This window comes from Toxorhynchites rutilus, chromosome 2, assembly GCF_029784135.1.
Source record: "Toxorhynchites rutilus septentrionalis strain SRP chromosome 2, ASM2978413v1, whole genome shotgun sequence".
Classification (NCBI taxonomy): Eukaryota; Metazoa; Arthropoda; class Insecta; order Diptera; family Culicidae; genus Toxorhynchites; species Toxorhynchites rutilus.
The window spans coordinates 159,592,398-159,604,548 of NC_073745.1; positions in this window are offsets into that span (position 1 = coordinate 159,592,398).

Genomic DNA, 12,151 nt, shown 5'->3' on the forward strand with positions numbered 1-12,151 from the left:
GCTAAGGTCCTGTAGTTTACAAACTCACACAAAACTAGCGCTGTATAAGCGCTGTATGATCCTCCCGGTGGCACTTTACGGACATGAAGCATGAACGCTGAAGGAAGCTGACCGACGAGTGCTCGGAGTTTTTGAGCGTAAAGTTCTGCAATCAATACTTGGCGGTAAATTGGAAGATGGGAGTGTGGCGCAGGCGCATGAATCACGAGTTGTACCAGGTATACAAACGTGCTGATATAGTGAAGGTAATACAGTGTGGCAGGCTGCAGTGGGCTGGACACGTAGTCAGAATGCCTGACGAGAGAGCCGCCAAAACTATCTTCAGCAGAGAACCAGGAAGAGACCGTCGACTTCGTGGTAGGCCTCGCACTCGGTGGATGTGCGCGGTGGAAGAGGATGCACGATCTGCTGGTGTACGAGGTGACTGGAGAACGGCTGCCCAAGACAGACGAAGCTGGACATCTCTAATTCGTTAGGCCCTAGACCGGTGAACGGTCCGTCGACCAACAATGTAAAGTAAGTAAGCTTATGGTTAACCTGGATCGATCTAATAGGTTTATCAAAATAATCTCATTTTCCATCGTGTGCAAACGCTTGGCAGCACTTTCATGAGTGAAGTCTCCTTCGTCAAATGTGTTGCGTGTACGCTCACTAAACGAACGATCGTAGGTTCAATCCCAGAACTCTCCATTCTCCAACTTCTGAATGGCATTTTACAAGGGGAGAGGGGAACGAACTTGCAACTTCAATACCTCTTTACTAGCAAAAAATCACGTCACTGTCTATGAATCTCTTCAAATGATGAAAACCTTTTTTAGCCCGTGCAGATTTTCAAAAGTTACGGGTTAAGTTCTGACACCCTTCTGAGTTTGAAAGCTAAATTAGAACACGTCATGAGCGTGGCTAGTAATAGATTTGTTTTGCTAGTATATTTATTTTTCAAGGATTATGAAGATATGCATCCTTTAAAAAAGGTAACAGACTTCCGTCATGAAAAATTAGGTGTTGAAAAGAATTGAAATGTTGAAAAGAATTAACATTCATTATAGAGTTTGAACAGCAGTGTATTCAATTTCGGAATATTTATAACGATGAACACTTACTCTACAATACGAATGAATGCTTTGAAATGAAAATGAAGCATCAGGTACTAATCGAGTGCGAGTGCTTATAATAATCAATGAGTGGAAAATTTAGATTGGTATGAAGCACAGAAGTAAACCCACAGAGACGAATGACTCTGCATGGGTTAAAGTTTCTCTAAGCAAAATAAATAAAAATGGACCACGAACAACGGCGCAGCTAGCGAGGTGATTGGATCAGATGGAATACTATATAATATCAATTCTCTAATATTGAACCCACAATTTAACGTACATACTTGTATGTTTTGGATCAAAGTCCCTTTTTTCTGTACCCATTTTGGAAGACGGATATATGATAGATGATACTAACGAATGAATTTTTTTTAGGTATTAGCCATACAGATCTTGCAAAGCAATTGAATTCTGAAAATATATATAGAATAAAATTAAAAATTTTCCGCTAAAATTTCTGTAGTACAGGGTCTTTCAGATTAAACGCTCACGCAACAATAATTTAATCACTTCTACAAAAATGAACCGATTTTTATTTTAAAAAACGAAAATAAAGCTTTCGATAACGCGTTTTGAACGGCGAACAAAATTCTTCATGCACAACTCTAATATTACGACTTCGATGGTGTTGAAAATCCGAGTTATTCCTTCTTTAAGTTCCTCTAAATTTTGTGGCTTATTGACATAGCAACGGTCCTTCACGTACCCCCAAAGAAAGTAATCGACGACGAGAAATGTTGAAATTCTTACCATAAGGGGATAGAGTTTCATTAAGACTTCGGTTGCTCGAGTAATAGGTATTCACTAAAAATACACGTTCTTGTAAATTGTACAACTTCACACTAAAAACCATCCGATCAGACTGAACGAGTAGCCGAATATCATTGTCCCGAAGATGCAATGTTACCATCGACGGAGCGAAAAAAAAATTTTATGAGGAGCTATTCGATTTTTTTTGCGTGAGCTTTTAATCTGAAAGACCCTGTATTATAAGGGACCGCTAGCAAAAAAAATATATCGTATATATTGAAAAACATATATATATTGAAAAACGTTACAGTATTGGGGTGGATATGTTTGTCCAGCCCAGTGTCTATGTTTGACTGGTCGCTATCTAGGCTTTGATTTTTGCCTTTCATTATGTCGGCTGATTCATCCTTGAGGTAGCTGACATGATAGTCCGGGAGAAAGCAGCATGGGTGCATGGGATATCCATCAAGTCAGCAAACAATCTCAGCTATATCCCCATTTGATGTGATGTAAGCGTTAGGAAGCATCATTCAGTTTGAAATGGATTTCATTTTCTGTATGGGTTGCAGCATGAAAAATTCAAAACACATGAACAATATAAACGAATGCATCCGTAGCTAGAGGAGCAAGGTATCAATTTATGCTTGCAGTAGGGGAACTGAGGGTAAGACCGACACCCCTTGAGTTTTACGGAAACACTCTAATTAATTATGTTTTTGAACACTGTATACGTTAGTATTTATTATTTCAGACGTTTTAATAAAAACAAATGCGAGTGCCGATGATGTGCAACCGGATGTAATTTTTCGGTAGTGGAATTTAAGCTTTTATTCTTGAAAGAGGTTTCAAATCCTTTTTCGTTGTCACGTTGTTGTTGACTATCTATCACTATCACTGGGACTCGAGTTGAGTTAAGTTAAAGCAATAGTCTCGATAAAAAACGTATGCTTTTGGCGTAAGACCGTCATCCTTTGAGTGGAGTAAACCCGGCATGATTTCCAGTTAGTTGGAGGTTATTGTGACACATTTTCCATCTATTTCAGATGTCTCGTAGCTCCCAAGCAAATCGAATTGTGAGAGTGGGTCCCAGGAGAACCTCACCTTTGCAAAAGAGGCTATTGTTGGTGGAGTTTCTGTCAAACGTGCTTCCAAGGCTTTGGAATCGCCAGGTCCACATTACATGATCACGTTTTGTGAAAAGTGGTAAGTTCGAAACTAGGACCTAGATTCCATCGAACTAGTAATTGCATTGTGGTGTGGTTTGAGGTGTCGCATGATAGATTTGCATAATATCAAATACCTTTCTTTTCTATATTCCATGTTCACCGGAGCTTGTTCCGACCATATCTCCGGAATTAGTTGGGTGATTCGAACCATATTCGATAGTGACATCTAGAAATAGAGTACCTTTCATTTGGCGGTTGCCACATTCAAACTGGTTCAGCTGGTGTCTAGTATATTTATTTACAAATTTAGGGGGCCGGTGTTACCTCCATGGGGTGACGGTTTCACCCGCACTGGTTAGTGAACTCTGTTTTTATGTCAGCTTTGAAAATTGACTATTAATGAAAAATTGCCATTCAAAAGCACTGATATGTCATGGAAAATAATCTTGACAATGATTCTGTGAGGGAAACATAACAACATGTGTCCTCAGATCTCACAAAACAATACTTTCCCTTAGGGGGCCGGGCTTACCCCCAGTTCCCCTAGCAATGGTACAAGCCGAAAACATTCATAAATCAAGTGGACTAATTAAACATATATCGTGATGATTCGATCTACATTAATAGTTTTTATCTAAGTGGGGCGGACTCAATCCACTTAATTTTCTTGCGATTTCTTGCAATAAATTCTCAGATCACCAGAGATGCCAGATTTACAAATATGTTTGTAAATTTACAGACATATCTGTAAAACACTTTCAATTTTTGTTGTAGACTTTTTGGATATAACAATATTTCAGAGGTTTTTGAAAAATAAGAGGCTCTATCCATCACATCAAAGATATTTGACTCACCATATGACATTTTTCCACAGTTTTAATACAGAAAAGTTATTATATTTAGTTTATATCAATACACATGACGTTAGACCAGCGACACTCAACCTGCGCCCAGGCAGTGTTTCTGGTTGGCCCATCTGGTGTGTATAAAGTTTGGAACTCATACATAAGTACTTTTGCCATGGCATCATTGCAGACGAAAGAGAGGATACGGTTATACACAATTAATGAAAAATTGCATTCTATGCAGGAAAGGAAAAATCTTGAACGAAAATTGTCTCTGATAATTATTTTCTGTTCTAGAAAAGATAGTTTTGCTGAAATGCAAGGAGATCTATTGAAAATAATTAAGTTAGGGTCAGGATTATGTCTTCTAAGTATTTGAACAACATCGAATAAAAATTTTCATTTTATTTTCAACAACTTACATTCGCTTTCGGGTCTGCTTATGACGAAATATGGGTTACTGTTCGATATTGTTACCACAGAGATGGTTCATGGCCGTGTGGTGATCTAAAACTTGTATAGTCTTGCATGGCGGATGGAAAATATACACTGCATTTTCTTATAAATTTCATCAACGACAAGAGCGCAAGCCTTGGTGGATGTCCAATATATCAACGAAGAAATACTGATTTTTATAAAAATTTACAACGCGTATGTATGTGTATGTATGTATGTGTAGATCGTTGAAACATTTAAACACACTTACAATACATAAGTTATTAAGTGGTCCGAAAAATCAATTTTTTCCACTTTTTCCCAAAAATGACAAACGAAAATTAATAACTTTTGAATCACTGAACCGATTTTGATGATCGACATATAAAATTGAAACTAATGACCTAGCTATTATTAAAAAATATTTAACTTGCGAAAAGAATAATTATATTTTAGTATTTATTGATTTTAGTCGTTTTTTATTTTTTATGACTTTGGCGCCATATTTTTTTATATTTTTTTTTTGAAAGCTGAGGATTTTTTACATAACATATCTCGATATCAGAGATGCTATTTTTTCGTTTTTTAGATATGATTTTTCAAACCGGTGGTTCAAAAAATCATTTTTCCCCCTTTGTCCAAAAATAACTTTCTGCAAAAAATCATAACATTTGAACTACTGCACCTATTTAGATGATCGATATATTAAATTGAAGCCAATAAGCCAATAAACCAAGCCAATAATATCACACTTGCGGGAAGATTGGATTCTAGTAGCATAGGTCTAGTTTAGTCACATATGAATGTTAAATGTTAAATTTACAAAATTATAACTTAAAAACGATAATTATAGCATTTTTGATATCGAGATATGTTAGGTAAATAATCCTCAGCTTTCCATAAAAAATATAATAAGATATAGCGCTCCTATCTTTAACCTAGAAAACTATGAAAAACTAACTCAACCAATAATTACAGAAGCAAAAATTCATTTTTTTCGCAAATGAATATTTTTTCAAAGAAAAATAACTCGTAAGCTTCAATTTGATATACCGATGATATGAAAAGGTCCAATAGTTCAAAAATTATGCCTTTTTGTAGTGGGAAAAATTGTTTTTCGAACCATCGATTAGTTTTGAAAAATCATATCTCAAAAATGAAAAAATTGCATATCTGATATCAAGATATTTTATGAAAAAAATTCTATGCTTTCAAGAAAAAAATATAAAAAAATATGGTGCCCCCTAGTCCAAAACCATGAAAACATTAAAAAACGACTACAATCAATAATTACGAAAATAGGATCCATATTATCTGCAAGTTCAATATTTCTCAATTAAAGCTCATTGGCTTCAAATTGATGTGTCGATCATCTAAATCGGTTAAGTGGTTCGAAAGTTATACATTTTTGAAAAAAGTCATTTTGGGAAAAAGTGGAAAAAATGATTTTTTGGATCACCCTAAAATGGAAATGGGCACCCTAATGAAAAAATAAAAAAAGAGTCTAATGTTTTGCGATAAAGAACAAAATTACAACTTTTGACGAAGATCTGAGAACCACTATATTGGTTTGGCATGGAATGGTTGAATATATATATATATATACAAAATACAATCTTACGTGCATCGCGATGTACAAAGTATTAATGAATATGTGAAAATTACCGTTAAAAGACATTTCTATAGATCTGCACACTTTTACAGACTTTTCCACATTTTTGACAGACATTCACATGTTTTTACAGACTTTTTTTAAAAATCATCTGGCATCTCTTCCTTCAACTTTTTATAGAATATTTTCAAATCGCAGGAGTAAACATTTACGTGACTCTGACTTCGTTTGTTTTTATTTCGTTCGGAAAAACGTTATGTCAAAGAGAGGGGACATTAAAAATGCTTACTTTTGTCTGAAGATTGTGTTGCAGTATGGGAAGAGCAGAGCTTTAACGTAGAATATGTGTTTGTTCTAACAGAATTAGGAAAGATGGTCGGGTACTTTGGTAAAAGTTTTGATAACTGATCAAGCACTCAACATTCAGGTGAAATTACTAGGAACTCAAAAAAGAACCTGAAATTCATGTAAAACACTTTGACTGATGATGAAACCTGGTACACACTTATTTTTTTCGATGCTAAAAATGTGTGTTTCCCCAGATGAAGACAACAACATAGACATTTGAAAAAACAAAGTTTAGCGGTACCATAAATTGATGTTGAGACTAAGAATATCGAATTAATTATCGATAACGATGGTCATTTGTAGGTTCGACCTTTATCAGCAGTTCAAAGTACGTCATATATTTTTATGCCATTAAACGCCGTTTCTTTCAAAAGTTAACGGTGTTGATTTCACCGGGTAAACTCCACAATTTTCTACATTCAAGATTTTTGAAATATGTCTAATTCAAACAATAACAACACAATTCTCCCTTTCCAGATAATATTTCTACAGGAGCATCTTCTAGAAATGATTTTTTTCAAGGCTGAAGACGAATGAATTTGAAAATTCATGGCCACTATAGTATTAAATAAAAACGAATAATTAGGTGCTTGGAAGTTACATTTCTTACATTTTTATATTTTCTGAAGCGCGAGCTAATTTCGAGCCCGCGAGTACATCCACCTCGTCGATTTCATATTACAGTTTTGTTCGTCAGCCAGTGTCGCTGACCAGGTTTAATTATTTTTACTGACACTAACTTCAGTACAGCGACTGAAAAAAATAAGCTCGGGTTTCTATGTGGCTCGCAGCCGGCCATTTCAATATCCGCGCGACCTTAATTCCGCGTAACCAAATTAATGCTTACGATTATATATAGCCAATTCGATTGCAATTGGTTAATTTTTTCCCCTCTCTGAAGGCGACTCTAAGCACCTCCCGTAGGAATTTGAATTCAGAATGAGCTTGTAGGATTAAGTATGTATAGTGTTAGATTAATTTTATATTTAGTTGACATAAAATAAAGAGTCGGGAGTTACACGTTAACAGGATCGGTCGTGTTTTAGTTGTACGGAAAAAGAAAATACAGTTGTCCACTAGGCAACGCTACATATGTAACATCTCTAAGATCTCACGAAAAGACCCTTTTGTTTTTCATGTTGATGAATTCGCGTCATAATACACTCCAAGGTAGATCATCTAAGACAAACACACCTTAAAATTTGATTGAATGAGCAAAGCTGTTCTCTCATCGCATGGTATTCTGAGAACGAGCTCAATTTATTGTTCATTTGTACAGTATGAATATTACTTCAAAGAGTGGTGTTATTCTTCAAATATGCAGAAAATCAGAGTATATTAGTCACATTAATTCGTGCATTCTTTGAATTCTCAACAATCATTTTGCATGCGATTTCACAACACACATCAGGTGCGTGTGCTTGAATATTTTCCGAAATTCGTATCCAAACATAGAATAAAATCAGTCACGTAGCTTCTAATTGTTTTGATTAAGTTGAGATTATTACTGAGCGCTAACCATTTGGCTGCTGACAAACCCACTAAACGTGAGTGTCAATTATATGTTTTCACTTTTAAAATAATTTACGCAACAACTGATACCAAATTTTGTGCTGATAAGGAAATCATCCGAGATACAGCTGGCGATGGCAGCTAGCATTTCTCATTGTTGGAAATGCAGTATTATACGATAAAATTCATGGTCATCCCAGTGCAACTTATTTTTTCGCCTGGCCGTAGCCGACGCTTTCAAAGGCGACTCAATGGCATCCAAATATTTTTCCCTTATGCATATGAAAAGCCACAAAGAGGGTTCATCCGACAGGATGGGAGTGGGAGTTATCAGGGGAAAAGCTTGGCAACAACACCAGCGATGTGCAAAAAAAAAAGGAAAAGGGACATTCCTTTTCATTTTGCTTAGTTTCCGTTTCTCGCTAGCGCTTTACACCCATACTTTCAGTTATTCAATATTAAGCGATATTTGCCAACGGATGACGACGATGATTATAGTTTCTTTCTCGCCACTTCTGCTGTCTGCTGGAATGACACACAATTGCAACAGCGTGCGTCACGAAGGACGCATCAATGGGGGTGGGTGATGTCGTTAGTGTTGCATAAGCAATAAGTTGCAATAAGGGTTTGTCACAGGATTGGGATTAAATAGAACATTGTCCGGAACTCGATCAGGCAGGACGCAGAAATTGTTTTAGATTCGTATCCTACTCGTACGAGTTCCCACTTGAATGGAAGCTGTAGAAGGAAGTACACGACGAGCAGAAAATAACAATCTCTTGTGTCGTTTTCCATCCTGGTCTGAATGCATGCAATGACGTTATCATGCTCTACAAAAGAGCGGAAACGAATGATTAAAATTAACTTGTTTGGAATGGTATGAAAATGTGAATCGCGCCTGTTAGCTATCATCATCGAGTAAACTCGCTCCTTACCGGAGCGGGTATCTTCTCATCATGCGGGTTATGTTAGTCATGTGCTATGGAGGTTTTGGGAAAATGAAGATAAAACATAAAAAAACTTTAAAGAAAGAATAATTCGTTACCATGAATTTGAATGAACCCTGTTTTTCAATAATAATAATAATGTTTATTAGACTATAGGCTACAAGGCCGTTATCTCTCTTAAAAAACTAAACATGGAAACGGATATAAAACACAACTTAACTTATGTTGTCCTCTTAAAAATAATCGTAGTCTTCTTCGAATTTCTTCTGTTGTCATATTTACGGAAATCACTTCTTGCAGCATGTTAAACTCACGCATGAATCGAGTTGTAGGTTCGTGGTGGGTGTAATTTCTGGACCTCATGGGTGAATCAAACACCCTCCGGCGACGAAGAGAAGCGGGGTTAGTGTTAAAATTTATCCATTCGTAAAGACACGGACTTCTTATCCGTCCGCTCAACAGTTTAAGGAAGAGTACTGTATCAATTGTAATAGATGTCTAGTTAATATTAACGCGATCTAATCATATAAAATGGAATCACTACAAAAATAGAAAATCTGGAGATGTAAAATTCTAATACTGAAACGGAATAATCTTACATCGTGTATCTATAGTGTATCCTCGATTATCATCCTATTTTGTACAGTGTATTCAAAGTTTAGAATATTTTCAGAAATGACAAGATGGTATGACAAAAATAAGAAAAAAACTCTCTCTGTATTTTGGAATATTCGCTATAAAAATGGGGATTTGTTTTATAGCAGGTTCGTTTCCATGCGTTCCTATCCTATGACAATGCGATTGTTATTGTTTTGATTCTCAATGTTATTGTTTATATTGTGATAAGTGTTTGTTGTTAACGACGAGTCCCGAACGGAACGGGTAAGTGCTTTTTGTTATATACTTAGTTTAATATAGCAATATTTATATTGTTGCAGGTTATTGTTCCCGACGAAAAAGGTAAGTGGAAATAAGTATTATTTCATATTCAATACTTTCTAATCCCTTTTCCAGGTGCGGATCCAGGATGTGTTGCGGATGTGGTAGTATTCAAGTGTTATTTAGTGTTAAGTTTTAATGTTTTGGTGTTAAGTGTTTGACAATATCTATGAAATAAAGTGATTTGAAAAACTAATGCGTCTAACATATCCGATTGTTCAAGCCGGGCCGGGCCGTAACAGCTACTTTTTTTTTGCATTTTACTTTGGAAATGTATGTACCGTTTTGTCTCATATTCCGAGCAGTCTCAAATTGCGAACACTTCATTTTTAAATGTAAATTTACTGAACTTTAATGTTACAAATATTAGAATAATAAAAAACCTGGCATTCTTTGTGGTATAGGTTTTATTTTCACCTCATTTACAGGTATCGATACTGCCTATAACTTTTAATACTAAGCATCCGCATAAAAGTGACTGTCAAAACCAGCGAAAAAATGTTTGCGTTAGAAAATTCGAAATTTGAATCAAGTTTCGAAGCACAAAATCCAAATTTCTGGGAGCATAGTATTTTTCCAAATAATAATAGCTAATTGGTTTTAACTTGATATATCGATCATCTGAATCGGTCTAGTAGCTCAAAAGTTTTTTGTAATCACAAATATTTTTTGTTTTTTACCATGAATATGTATTTGTAAATCCATTTTATGGTGGAAAAATGAAATAAAAGGCTCTATTTTATCCAAAAACCACATTAATTTAGCTAAAAAGTGCCATTTTGAGTAATGAAACACTGTTTAATGACCAACAAAGTTTAAGTGTTCGGAATTTGGGACAAAACGGCATGAGAGGGAAACGGTTGTATTTTTTTGTATTCATTTAGGCATACATTTATTTGATTTAAATGGTATCAATGAGAAATGATGAATCGGTTTTCTTGTTAGTTAATGACATGTAGCATGCATGCGAAATGTACAGGGACATGCATAAACACCAATACACATTATAATCAAATTACTTGATAGATATTGAGCGTCTCCTTCCCCTTTTCTTTCTGATCTATAGGTGGACTTCTTTTGTTTAATATTGCAATTTGTGTGGCCTGGAAACACAAATAGAATTTCTGCGGTACATTTTTTTTATTCATTCCTGAAGCAGAAACACCCCCTATATAATTTCCTATTCGACAGATGTAAACGTTCCCACCGACCAGCGTTCGTTTTTCAGCTAACCAAAACGAAGAAAACTTTTATTTCTACAAAAACGCAATGATACTTTCGTTGTCGATGGTCACTTAAGTGAAAACAAAGGAACTTTTCAACAAGGATTTACTCTCAGACATTCAAATAGTACTGCCGTTTAAATAGTAGAAGTCAAACAAATAAATGGTTTGTACACCTAAAATTAACATTTTCATTTGAGCAAAAATCGGTCAAAAATATTTTGCAAAAATCGAAGATGAACCAAAACACGTGTAGGAAAAGCAGTTGTCAAAAATTAACTGAACTTTCAAAATAGCCGTACTTGTCATATTGTCATATAGAGATATGAGTACTGTTACGGTTTAAAAATAAAAATAAACCGCCACAAAAAAACGAACTATTGAATCTATGGTAAGAATGGAAGAGTGAGTTCTAATCCCTTAATCTTACTAACACTTACTCACATCCCATGACTTCCTACCTACATGTAAGGCATTGCATGCTGCATCGCGAATTCAAAAAATAAAGAATCTTTGTAAAAAAATTAACAATCCTTAACAATGATTCCTCACAATCGACAGAGAGATCTTTAGTCTAAAGGACGATAAAAGGAGCTTAAGATTCATATGGAGAGAGAGAGAGAGAAAGCGGATAGAGAGATAGGAAGGAGGAGAGAGGTAAAAGAGGGATTCGAGCCGTAAAGGAAGATTTGGAAGGCTCGAATCGGTCTTAACTCACGGACCGTCGAAGAAATTATACCGAAAAATCGACAAAATTAAAGTTGTACTTTTTGAGTGAAGTGCGAGTGACAATAAGGGAAGAAGGAGTTGCACGTCCTAGGAACCGCACAAGCCGGGCGACCTTCACCCTCCTCGTTGGATTCAAACGACGGAAGAGGTACCTCGGAGAAAACGCCGGTGGTCAGCGAGCCCCCAACGTTATCGCTGCTCCACACGTATACGGGTGAGTCGGTCGAACGTTTCGGAGGTTGCAGTGCGGTGAGGTCTGGTCGAGCCTAGCCCCCGCTCATCGTCACTTGGACCGATGAGACCGATCCCCGTGTGCGGGCACCGTGAGTAGAATAAATAAACCCACAGAAACCCTCTCTCTGTTATCAACCAACATACTCACCTGAATTCAACCTGTTCCTGTTCGGCCGCAACGATTTTCTAACCTACTAACCTGAAAAGAAAGAAAAAAATATATAATAAATTTAAAAAAATATACTTACCATTCTGTTCTTATTACGATCATATTCTCATCATATTCTCATCATATCCATCACCAACAGCTTCCG